The sequence below is a fragment of the Macaca thibetana genome, chromosome 6 (genome assembly GCF_024542745.1).
Source record: "Macaca thibetana thibetana isolate TM-01 chromosome 6, ASM2454274v1, whole genome shotgun sequence".
Lineage (NCBI taxonomy): Eukaryota > Metazoa > Chordata > Mammalia > Primates > Cercopithecidae > Macaca > Macaca thibetana.
Window position 1 is genome coordinate 45426833 of NC_065583.1, and position 13158 is coordinate 45439990.

At 45.7% G+C, this 13158-nt stretch overlaps 2 protein-coding genes across 6 annotated transcripts in view; both read left to right on the plus strand.

Moving 5' to 3' along the window:
• Positions 1-13158, plus strand: part of TRPC7 (transient receptor potential cation channel subfamily C member 7) — a 142588-nt gene that overhangs the window by 107154 nt on the left and 22276 nt on the right. The window lies entirely within an intron of this gene.
• The window catches only part of CXCL14 (C-X-C motif chemokine ligand 14), a 728461-nt gene that overhangs the window by 62761 nt on the left and 652542 nt on the right, over positions 1-13158 (plus strand). The gene's annotated exons all lie outside the window — the stretch shown is intronic.

A 13158-nucleotide genomic window follows, 5' to 3' on the forward strand; every position in this document is an offset into this window, starting at 1 on the left:
ACTTACATTCCATGTGTCCAAGAGTATGTTCCCATTTAGGAAAAAAAAAAAAATTACCTGTAGGAATGCTACGTTTTCTAGGATTTGACATTTTCAACAATCAGGAATTACTGTACTGCATAAATGGAAAGACCACTACTAAAAACAGAATGCCATTAATAGAATGTTGTCTTTGGTTTCCAAAGTTTATATACTAGAGTGATGTGAAAATAATAAAAGCAAGATATTTTGTGGTAAACTTTGGAGGCAGTTAGGACTGCAATCCATGAGTTATCTCAGGCTAAACGATGCAGCAGCAAGCATGCTGGCGAGTATTCTTGGGGCAAAGGGGAAATGGGTTAACATTTCTGAGACTTCATTTTCTCATTTTTAAAATGGTGATAATAACAGTACCCTCTTCATAGGGATCGTGCAAGGATTCAGTGAGATGATGTAACTCACATGGTAAACTCTCAAAACATGGTAAAAAATATTATTACTATTATTATTGTCTTAGCCTGTGTTACCTAGAAAATAGAACTCTGGGTAAAACTTGCATGCTAACACTTTATTAGAGCAAGGGAGTTGCGATCTCAGGGAAATAAGACTGAAGGAAAAAGGAAAGTGAAGAATGGGAGGAGGCAAAGCAAGTACAAGGTGTTGCTGCATGAGAGGTGTGTGAAGTGAGGATGGGGAAAGCAGATCCAGGCAGCTGCCCTGGCCACCATCCACCAGAATACACAGCCTGGGCATGATGGACCTCTCCAGGAGGACTATCTGGAAATACCACATCTCAGAATAGCCCATCAGGCTGAGAAATAGAGAATTTATCATCCAGATCAGTCCCATCTGCTGTCTCTCATTAGCCACTCCATAGGACATTAACTCACCTACACTTCCCGGGCAGCCCTGGGGAAGCCATATCCACACAGCATGGGAGGCAGGTCTGTGAGCAGTTGCGTCACAGCTCTCCATGCCTGGCTGGGCAAGCCAGCTCTTGTGCATGGGCACCAGCAAGTCCTGCAGTATCATGTGCCTCTGCAGCAGGAAGGAAGGCCCATGTGAGAGAGGCAGGAGGCATGCAGCCTGAGCATGAGGCAAGACGCTGAAATTGGGATCCAGAAGTAGCTGCTGGGGGTGCTCCAGAAAGCAGGCAGAGTAACACAGTGGCATGCCCATCCCCCCACGGTGGAAGTGGTGATGGAGCTCTCTCAGCCTGTGTCCACAAAGATCCAAAGTTCCTCCCTTGGAGGTGGGGGCGGGGCAGGATGCCAGGTAGTCTCCTGGAGCGCCAGCCATCAGCAGCACCAAGAAGGGTCGAGTGGAAGAGTGTGGAAGACTTGAATATACTTCCTGATGCAGGTATATTCTGGCCGGTGAACTTAAGTCATTTGATTTATCTGAGTCTCTGTGTCCTTGTCTATAAAATGAAAATAAGATTTCCCACCTTATTCACAAATAACTTTGTGGATAAATGAGGATGTTTACATAAAGTGCCTGAAACACAGAAGTGTTTCCAGTCCATGTCCTGCCCCAGACCCACTCAGCTCCAGAACTTCTCCTTGCCTTCACCAAGCTCTTGCCCAAAATCTTGAAAGGAGGATAGTCAGGTTTTCAGCCTTGTGGAACCCCAGCACAGCAGCCAGGATCAAAGGGACTAAGCACTTCCTGAAACTTGTCCCCAGGAAGCCCTGAGTGGCCTAGAATGTGTTTTCCAGCTAGTGGAAATAGCTCTGAGCCCTGCCACTCAGACTCCCTAAGCAATTTCCAGGTTGCTGCAGGGCCTCATCTTACTCTTCTGGAGAAATCACCCATTAAGGTAAGATACATGTCTCTAAGAACCAAGTACAATGAACTCTGTGCCACTCCGCTCAGAATCATGAACTGCGCTACCCCACCCAGCTGAAACTACCTAACAGAGTGGAACTCTGGTGCTGCTGAACCATAGAAGCTGTTACTCCCTGAAGCAAAGAAGTAGTTTGTGTGTCACAGAGAATAGGTGCCAGGCCCAGTGCTGATAAATGCACCTGAGAGGGGCTTGGCTCTGCTCCTAAGCCCACAGGCTATGTTGGAACCTCGGTACCCCGTGGACAAACAGACTAGGTTTCAGTCTGAGCTCGGCCTCTTACTGACTTTGTGGCCTTGGGCAAGTGCTTAAATCCCCTAGGCCTCAATTTCCTCAGCTCTGAAATGAGAATACTACGAGAGCCAATTTCACAGGATTGTTGTATGGATTCAATAAGAAGAAATATGATCAAATGCAATACTTGGCATAAAATAAGCCTTTAATAAATAGTAACAATGATAATGGAGATGGTGAATAATTTATCCTCAGGGGAGAATAAATTGCAAGAAAAGACACCTGAGTACTGAATTGATCTATAGCACCCTTTCTGGGCAGTGGCCTAGCTTACACACTGTCCACCAGCACAGGCCCAGCACATTGTTGAATTAGCTGGACTACTTTATATCACTCTGATACTTAGTGATTAACTGATGAAGGAATAGCATAAGTTTCAATCACCCAAAAGCAAATTTGCTCTAGATCTGCTAAAGGTAAAACTAAATGTATCCATTCCACATGGGATGCATTGCTACTGAACATGGAGAGGATGTCAGCCAATAAACGAAGGTTCTTACTCTCTGTGGTCAGACCCTGGTGTCCCTCCTGTGTTTCTAGCCTAGTATTGGTGCCTTGCAAAGGTTGTTTGCTCATTAAATGCTTTATGAACAAAAATGAGGGAATAAACAGGAGAAAGGAAGCCAGAGTCAAGGTAGTGAAATAAACAGTAGACTGGGCATTTGACAATGTGGGCTTCTGTCCTGTTCCTACTGCCCAGAGTATTCTGTGCAATCCCTCTTCCCCCTCTACAGAAAGCCTGTATCACCAGTCCACAGTCCCTTACTCCCTCAGAAGATCAGTGCCATGACACACAGGAAAATGACAAAGGGGCCAGGTGTGGTGGCTCATGTCTATAATCCCAACACTGGGAGGCCGAGGTGGGAGGATCCCCAAGAGTTTGGGACCAGCCTGGGCAATACAGTGAAACCTCATTAAAGAAAAAAGGAGGAAGAGGAGGAGGAGGGAGAGGAAGGAAGGAAAGAAGGAAGGGAGGGAGGGATGGAGGGAGGGAGGGAGGGGAGGGGAGGGCGAAAGAGAGAGAGAGAGAGAGAGAGAGAGAGAGAGAGAGATTATGACTTTAGAGTAGGGCTGACCTGGCCACAATTCTCAACTAGATGCAGCACAGCTAATCCATAGAGGGAGGAAGGCAGGTGGCCTGGGTTGGGGGTCTTTGGGATTAGGAAGAGTCATGGGTAAAGGCAAACTGAATGAAGATTTCCTAGACACGAGGGATCCAACCAAGAGGACCCCAGGCCTTCCAGGATAGGGAAAAGGAGAAAAGGTGGGGAGGCAGCAAGCACAGTGAAGAAAGGAGAGGAGATTTATCGCCTTGGCAGTTCCTGAAATGGGATGTGTAGCTGTGAATAGGATTTGATTGAACAGGAAAACAGTCAATAGAGCAGTGAAGTGGAGAGAGAAAAGAATGGATTTTTGTAAATGTCATCTTTTACTTTTTGACTGCTCTCTGGAGCATGTCACCCCCAAGAGATCTTCTTTGTTAATTTAAAAAAAAAAAATCATGTGAGGATAAATGAGACTCGTGTCTTAGGAAACTCAAAGCTGTTCTGAGTGCCAGCCATGCTGATGATGAAGTCAAACAACCTCACTCAGGCGAATGTTTGCTCCAGAGCTGCCCATCCCCAGGCCACCCTGCCCAGCTCACGATCTTCCCTTTGACCTACCCACAGGTGAGTGGCCTGTTCTCTGTGGAATTTTGAGCTTGTAGGGTAAGGCAGGAGTCCTCTCATCTGTTTCTATAGACTCAGCAGACCCAGTCTTACAGAAGGGAAATTTGGGTTGGAGCACACTGCAGGTATCCCCCCAGCCCCACTCTTAACCTCCCCCCAACCCCATTCCTGCCATGTCCAAGGGCAGTTGGAGTCTCTAAAGACTATTCAGGAGTCCACTTCAAAAGTGAGCTGTTAGGAACCTACAGGGAGCTTTTTCATATGAGCTCTGCTCACCCTAGGGGTGCAGTCCCAGGCCAGCTCACAAAAACCAGTCTCACCATGTTGTAGCACTGTCCCAAGGGGAAGAGGTAGGGCAGGCATTCTAAGACAAAGGGAAAGAAAAGAAGAAAGACTTCTCTACCAACTGCAGCCCTCAACCCTCAACCAAGCCCTGCCCTATCTCCCGGTGTATTCCAGTTCTAAAATCACATACCGCCCCCCTCCAGCCACTCCCAAATTCTCATTTTCTCCATCTGGCAGACCTCAATGAAGAGGCTAGAAGAAAATGGATGGATTAAATTGGTTTAGCCCAAGGTGTGAATAAATACACAGTATGAGCAGCTTTAACAGATCAGTGGTTCTCAAACCACATCAGATTCACCTGGGGAGGTGGCTGAACGTGGGACTTCCCAGGCTCTTCCTCTTAGAGAGTCTAATTGCAGTAGTTCTGGGTAGGACCCAGAAATCAGCATTAACAAGCCCCTGGAGGATTCTGGTACAGCTGGTCTAGGACCACAGTGTGAGAAATGCTCATCTGATCCAACCTCATCATTGCGCCAATAGGGAGATGGAAGTCACCCTCAGCTCTGTGTACTTCAAAAACAAGGAGCTTGTTAAGTGAGTATCTTATTAGTAGGATTTCAGGCTCTATGCAGGCATTTTTTTTTTTAAGCACAAGCTACTGAAGAGGTAGCCAGATCCAGTGGGAGCAAGCCCCAGAGTGCGATCCTGTGAGTAGTTCCCAATTTTTCAGCCTCCTTTCGCTTCAGAACCAAGAATTTTCTGAAAGGTCTGGGTTGTTTTTCATAGCCACTTCTGTGTCCAGTGCTAGCCTGAGGGGAGGAGCATGGGTCACTGGTTGGTGAGCTGGGGCCTGTCTGGGCATGACAGATAGTACACCTGCTGGCAACTCATTATCTCCAAGCCACTTCTATTAGAAACTGCAAATGACCACAGGCGAGGAAGAAAAAGTGTTCAGACAAGGTTTATGCTCTCAGAGTACAAAATCGAAGTATCCCAAGACATGGGTAAGGAAGTGGAGAGAAAAATCGCCTGAGAACACACTTCCTTTGATAAAGTCTTTAAGAAAAGTTCTCAGTTCAGACTGTTAGGAATTTTGTGATTGGGGACATATTTTTAACCTTATCATAGAAGTCAGTAGACAAATAGGATTTGCCTTTTGGAGGTTTGTTTTATAGCCAACTTTGCTGAAATGCACGTATTCCATAAAGTGAAGACCTTCTGCTTATGTTGTATGGAACTCTTGGGGTCCCAGCACTCTGGTTACAGGGTTACAAAAAAAGAAATAAAAGGTCCATGGTTCATATATGAAATACAGCTGAATGACAATGCATAGAAAAAGGGTACCTAGGCTGGGCGCGGTGGCTCACACCTATAATCCCAGCACTTTGGGAGGCCAAGGCAGGTGGATCACTTGAGGTCAGGAGTTTGAGACCAGCCTGGCTAACATGGCAAAACCGCATCTCTACTAAAAGTACAAAACTTAGCCGGGCGTAGTGGTTCGCGCCTGTTTTCTCAGCTTTCCTCAACCTTTCCAAGTGGAAGGTTGAGGCAGGAGAATCAGAATCGCTTGAACGTGGGAGGCTTAGGTTGCAGCGAGCTGAGATTGTGCCAGTGCACTGCAGCCTGGGTGACAGAGAGAGACTATGTCTCAAAAAAAAAAAAAAAAAAAAAAAAAAAAAAAAAAAAAAAAAAGGAAGGGAGGGAGGGAGGAAGGAAGGAAGGAAGGAGGGAAGGAAGGAGGGAAGGAGGGAATAAAGAGAAAGAAAGAAAGAGAGAGAAAGAGAGCCTTTCTTGTACCGTAGCTGGTGACTGTGATGGGAGAGCTACACAGAGAATAGGAGGGGCCAGAGGCAATGAGGTGGTCCAGAGTAGGAAGTGAAGGATGCTCTAACACAACCCATGGTGGGCCCCTGTCTCCCCTTTGGGTGAACTTGGCCTTCCAGACTTAATCCTGATTGGAGACTAAATGTGGGTTCTGTTTCTCAAAAGATCATCTCAACTCATCTTTTCTATAGGCTGTTGTGAAGTTAGCTTCATAGCATAGCTGGGTTGAGAGTTTTCTAATCAAAATAATACCCCTATTAAGGTTGTTCTGTCTCCCCAGGAGTCATTTTAATGGAAGTAGCTTCAGCAATGCTAGGCAAAATTAGAAACTTCTATTTTCCGTGACACTTATGGGAAATTTCCATACTTTATAAGGGAGGGATTCAGGAGGCACTGATTCAGCCCCACCCAGCTTGTCCTTGCCATGCAGAAGCCAGATTCCCCTTCCAGCCATGGGAACTGCAGTTGAGGGAGAGGATCCTTAAGACTCTGCCCACACACCCCCACCTGCCACGGACTGTCCCAGCCTCGAGGCTGAGCTTCACATACTCGGCTTAGAACTGAAATTGAGGCTTCAGATGATCCTTTTGAGCCAGTAAAGAACAGGAATAATAATAATACAAAATATCAAATTGTTGACCAACTCATGACAAATATGCACCTGCTTTCTCATTTAATCTACAGTGGAATAACACAAATACTACTACAGGAAACTGAGGCTCAGAGAGGTACCAGACTTGCTGAAGATCATAGAGCCAGTAAGAGAATCTAAATCCAAATTCGCATGACTCCAAGCCCATCCTCCACCTTTGGCCTAAAATTTCTATCACTCACACTAGGGCCTACACTTTGAGATGGATGCTAAGACTCTAAAAGTTGAGTTGCTCTCCTATGGTAGTAAATTCTGAAGAAGAGCGTTCTAACTCAGATTTTGATTACCATTGAGAACCTGCTGATTCTACATATCTCAGCTCTAATATGCAGACTGTGATTCTCCCCTGGAAAAAACAGGTTTCTATTCCAAAGTGAGCTCCCTCATTTGACAAACATGTATCGAGCAACTACTCTATGCCAAGTGGTATTTGTCCCTGAGGCCATAGAGATTAATAAGACAATTCTGTCCCTAGGAAACTCATGGATGAGTGGGGATTCTGCAGGGGGCAGAAAGCAACAGCTGTGATCCCATCTGATCATCATCAAAGGGTACTTGAGTAGCACAGGGAGGCGGAAGTACTGAGCCCTGCCTGGCAGTCAGAGAAGGCTTCCTGGAAGGTGTGGCTCTAAACAGAGAGTTTGGGAGGATGACTGGAAGGGCACTCTGGCCTGTGCAAGGCATTTTTGGAGAGCTTCATGTAGGAAGGCATTTGGGTAGACAGCAGAAGATTAAATCAGAGCATCAGGTAGGAGCTAGATTGTGAAGCACTTCATAAGTCCTGATAGAGTGTTAGAGTCTCCGCTAAGTCCTTTGTAAAAGGAGGAAGATGTAATTGGGTCTGCTTTCGGGAAAAGTGCTGTGGCAACTGCATGAAGGGTAGGTTGGAAGGGGTGAGAATGGAGGCCTAAGCTGGGTGCTGGGATTCTACTGTGAGCAAAAGCAGATGTGGCCCCTCCCCTCATGAAACTTGCAGACTGGTTGAGAAGATAGATATTAATCAAATAATCACAGGAATGAGGGCATGTTGACACATCGAGAAAATGTTCTGAAAGACAGGAACGTGAAAGAAAGGCAGCCACAAAAGGAGCTGAGCTAGATCCCCTGGGAGGCTCTGGCAGGAGCCCCGTGAGAGAGGGTGCACTGCTGCATGCAGGGAGTAGTGGGATGGAGAAGCGGGGCAAGGGGTAGAGTGGCAGGCTCTGGCTTCAAAGGGGATCCTGCTGAGGCTTCCCAGGCTGAAGTATGTTGTAAAACTCATCAGAACCAACGACATATTGAGAGAAATCCAGGGAGGGGTCACCCTGAGGCACCCTAGGAGCTTGGTCTACTGCCAGTTTCCCTGTGCAGAGTGTGCTGAACGTGTTTGCAGATGGGGAACAAGGAATGGCATCAGCCTAATGAGCTTTGTGAAGGACCCGTTTTTCCCAGGATCCTGGGTCAGTGTTGAAATATGGGCATCTCTGATCCAGAAGCTCCACAGGCTGTTTCACCATCAGACTTTATTACATTGTGAAAGTTACAATCTCCACCTTTCATGTTATAAATTCAAGTCAGGACCAGCTGGGCACGGTGGCCCACGCCTGTAACCCCAACACTTTGGGAGGCCAAGGTGGGTGGATGGCTTGAGCCCAGGAATTCGAGACCAGCCTGGACAACAGATTGAGATCCCATCTCAAAATTTAATTAATTAATTAATGCAAGTTAGGCATAGGGTGTTTGGGGGGATGAGAGAGCTTACTGAACCCACTTTCAGATGGAGAAACCACCACAGAAAAGTTCTAAGGCTTGACGGAGAAGGCAGCCGAGGTCAGTGTGGGGCCCAGTTCAGGCTCAGAGAGGCTGGGGACCTGGAAATGACCTTTATGTGTCAAAAAAAGATCGTTTGGGTCTAATATAAGGTCTTTTTCTTTGTATAACTCTCCAACAAGTGATTAAAATGTAGATCTTTTCCTGGACTACTTTAGAAGAGTTGTTACAACAGACATTCTATCATAAAATGTTTATGGATACATTTCTTCTCATGTTTATTTGTGACATGGATTCTAAAAGCCTGGGACCTGTGAGCCCCTGGAACAGTCTGAGGGCCACCAAGTTTTGAGGAAAAAGACCTGATGACACACAGAAAATGTGCTCCTGGGGATGCTGGCTTCATGGCACCCTCTCAGGCACTGCCCGGGGCCCTCCATCTGCTTCTCAGGCTGATGGTTACTGTCTGACAGGGGAGAGGGTCCTACCTTTTTATGCGCTAAAATTCAGTTCTAGGATGATAATATGGTTTAAACTGCCATTCCTCAAAGTGACAGTGGCAGGAAACTGCAGTGTCCAGGGTTAGCTCGAGATGTTACCAGCAGGGGCAGGTCTGAGGCAAGGTGGGTAAGGCCAAGTGCCAGATCACCTTCTGCCTCGGTTGCCCAGCATTCCATTGTCCATTGACAAAAATGTTCACTGACCCGCCCCCACTTCCCCCAACTACAAGCTGGACACTATTCTGAGTACTGAGGACAGAGTGGCGAAGGTCAGCAGGGCCTCTCAGCATGGAGCTCACATTTCAGAGAAGAAAGAGGCAAAAAGATAAACAAATAGGCAAGTAAGATAGTAATAGATTAAGTGCCGGGAGCCAGAGAAGTAAGACACTGTACAGAAGAGTCATGAGGGAGGGCCTCCTTCAGACATGTCGTCAAAGAAGGTCTCGTGGAGCGCATGCTGACTGAGCCTGAAGCCTCAATGAGAAAATGAGGAGGAGCAGCCAGGCACAGAGAGAGGGGAAGACATTCCAAGAAAGAGCTCAGCCAGTGCACCCAAGGCAGAGTGCAGTGACTGCAGGGAGAGCCAGCCTCGGGCTCCAGGAGGCGGGAGGAACCTGACTACACAGGGCCTCGAGGGCCTGCGCTGGGTGATGATGGGCTTTGTCAGCCACAGGGAAAGCCACGAACGGAGAGGGGCAAGATCTGATTTCTGTTTTTCAAGGACTTTTCTGAGAATTAATCACCGGACTCCATAGTATTTCAGCCAGATATTGGAGCCTATTGCAGTTGATGCAGATTGTGTAAAAAACGAATACTAGGAATAAAATTAGTAACATTAATTGAGCAATTAGTATGTGCCAGGCAGTAATTTATGCATTTCACAAGCATTCCATTAACTCATTCAATTCCTCACAACAATTCTATGAAGTGGAGATTACTGTTTTCCCATTTTACAGCCAGGAATGAAGCAGTGCAGAAAGACTAGGCTATTTGGCCAAAAGCATATACTCAAACCAGGTTTGCCTGGAGTCAGAACTTGCACCTCGATTGTTTCATCATCACCTGGACTCAACACTAGGATCAGGGAACAGGAAGTCAAAATGTGCATTAGGGATTCATTCATTCGTTCATTCAGCAGACTTTGAATTTGTTGAATGCCTCCTGTGTGCCAGGCTCTGATGAGGTTTGCAGTTTCGAAGATGAAAAAAACACAGCTTCTTCCCTCAAAGAGTTCCCAGGCTGCACGGGATACAATGAAACCCCTCAGTATAAATAAATCTAGGCCCCACAGGCTTTACATATCCCAGTTCTTTGGCATCAGTTCTGTGGCCCCAGACTCTTCTACTTCTAGACTGTCTAAATCAAACTCCTTATTTAGGACCTAAGGTAGAACTCAGAGGTTATTTGGAGGACAGAACTTTGCAGGGCCAAGGAGGGGATGAGTTCAGATTTTCTCAGGCATTTAACCATCCTTAAACCTGGTCCAACTGCTTTAGTCTCTGGGTCTGGGTATTAGAGAAACACAGCCTCTGAGAAGATCTTTATCCATTCCAAACACCTTCCTCCATCAGCCCAGCTTGGATGACAGGTGAGCATTATTCTCCTTCAGCAGAACTCTAGCAGAGTGCCAGCTATTGTCTGCTGAGCTTGGGAAACAGCCTTTTTCAATTAAAGGCTGATCCTCCTGCTTAATTTTAGCCTGCTATGTGCTGATTTGAGTAGGTAACTGAACTGAAGTATTCAGTGGTAGGGGCTAGGAGTCCTGGCACTGAGGAGAGAGATATGGCAGTCTGAAGAAGCAGCAATTTTCCTGTCACCCCAAACCCTCTCCTTGTTGATCAGTTTGTTCTCTGAGGCCTGTATACAACTGCCTCTTCAGGCAACCTGTTATTAAAGTCCTGCTATCCAGGCGAGACAGACCTGGTGGAGAACTGCTTACCTCATCCCTGCTTTCTGCATGACAAATCAGCCCCAACCTTCCCACACACCCACATTCTCCCCCAGAGAAGGGTGAATTGTGGCCTATTCAACATCACTCACAGGCACTTTTCCTCCTTTACTTCATTAGGAGTGCTTCTTATGCTGGGGTGGCCTATTGACTAACTTCAGTCCCTTCCACTGCAGGCCCAGAGTCAAATATAAAAAGACAGCATGGCTGGAATAATCAGAAAGAGTATTTGCATGAAATCAAAGGTCTGTGATGATCTTTGAAGATTAGAAGAAAAATGAGGCTTGTTCAGAAAACAAGCAGCTGAATTATTGACTCCATTCAGCCCTGTGTGGAAGCACCTGAGGGGCTGAGGGGCTGTATGTATGCTGGGAAGGGCAGAGGCAAACCGAGCCTCCCTGCTTACAGTCTCATAGCATTCTTTTATCTTACTGGGCTTGCTTTTAGACTGGGACCTCCAAAAGGACAGAAACACATTTGATCTGGGCACCTGTGAATCCTCATCACCTGGTATGGTGCCTGGCACATAGTCAATTCAATAAATACATGAATCAAAATAATAGCTGCTATTTATTGGACTTCATATTTCGCATAGGTTGCCCATTTAATCTTCATATCAACTGAACAATAGAAGCATCATGATGCCAATTTCCTAGTTGGGTAAACTGAGACTCAAACAGGCTTTGTCCCATGCCCAAGCTCATACAGCCACTATAAGGCATTGCTGAGATTTGAACCCAGGCATGCACCCTGGATCTTCTCACTCCTCCAGCTCCGTGTCATCTCCTGTGATTGACACAGTTGAAGGAATCTGTGGCAAACTCTATAGCTAGCTAGGGTGGATGGAAAGAGGATGTAGAGCCAGTAGTTGCCATTGCTATCAGTAAAGAACCTCAAATCTAGTCTTAAGACCAGCTAGTTCACACTGGGGCTTTCTGTGAGACAACTAGCTTTATGGCAAATAGAAACCAGCCTAATTCCAAGACATTTTCTTCCTGAAAGCCAGCCCCATTTCTCCCAAATGACTGGCTTTCTACCCCATCCCCTGGGTTCCAGAGCTCATGAAAATTGTGGATGATGATTAATATATAACTCAGAGAGCCTCATAACCTCATAGGGCATTAGGGCCAGCTCCAATACCTGAGCCCTTAGGATAAGTGATTTACTATTGACTCATTCCAATGCCAGCCTTCTCTCTGAGAATATATTACTATGTGTGCCCAAGGTCAAAGCAACACAAGTCTTTTCCCACTCAGGGTGGTGAGGTCAAGTTTCATTCATTTCCTACCACATGTTAAGTTGGAAGATAACACAACATGGCATCTTAAGTTCATTGTAGAGCTCTAATCACCATAAAAAGCATCAAGTTTTCACTGAAGATTTTTTCCTTTTTTTCCTACCAGGATGTCTGTCATTTTCATATTGATTTATCAGCTCTTTGTGTAAGGATATCATCCATTGTTTGTCTTACGTTTGCAAATACCAATTCTTTTCTCAGTCTTTTGCCTTATGTTTTTACTTATTATGTTTTTCATATGTACAAGTAAAGTTTTGTGTGGTCAAATCTCTCAAACTTTGTAGTTTCTGAAACTTCCCCCAGCCCAAAATTATGTAATAAATTCTCACCAATACTTTATTCTAGTGTTTTTACCATGTAATTTTTTTTTTACATTTAACTCTTCCATTCCATTCAGAAGTTATTTAGTTATATGGTTTGAACTATGGATAAAAGATTGTATTGCTTACAGTTTAGCCCAGATAATTGGACATAACTCAGCCCATAAGGTGCCCTCTAACAACAACAATTAGGAAAAAAAAAACAGCAACATAATTAATCCATTCAGTTAGTTCACTTGTCTTCATGACAAGAACATATATGTACAAATGAAAGACCCTAGAGCCTCAAATGGTGAATCTAGCCATACTGGGTGAGTCAAGCCAATAGGCCCACCTGTCTTTAAAAGAAGATTTTATTACCTCATTAATTTTGCTCCATGAAAAGAGAAAGCAAGGGCCATAGATGTTCTCCCTTAACGGCTTAGAAGAGATCATTAGAAATGCATAGTTTAGGGTCAGACACGGTGGCTCACGCCTGTAATCCCAGCACCTTGGGAGGCTGAGGCGGGCAGATCACGAGGTCAGGAGTTCAAGAACAGCCTGGTCAACATGGTGAAACCCCGTATCTACTAAAAATACAAAAATTAGCTGGGCATGGTGGCGCGCACCTGTAATCCCAGCTACTCTGAAGGTTGAGGCAGGAGAATCGCTTAAACCCAGGAGGTGGAGCTCGCAGTGAGCTGAGATTGCACCACTGCACTCCAGTCTGGGTGACAAGAGTGAAACTCTGTCTCAGAAAAAAGAAAAGAAAAGAAATGCATAGTTTGTCTAAGACCCTGTCCTGCCCAGACAGA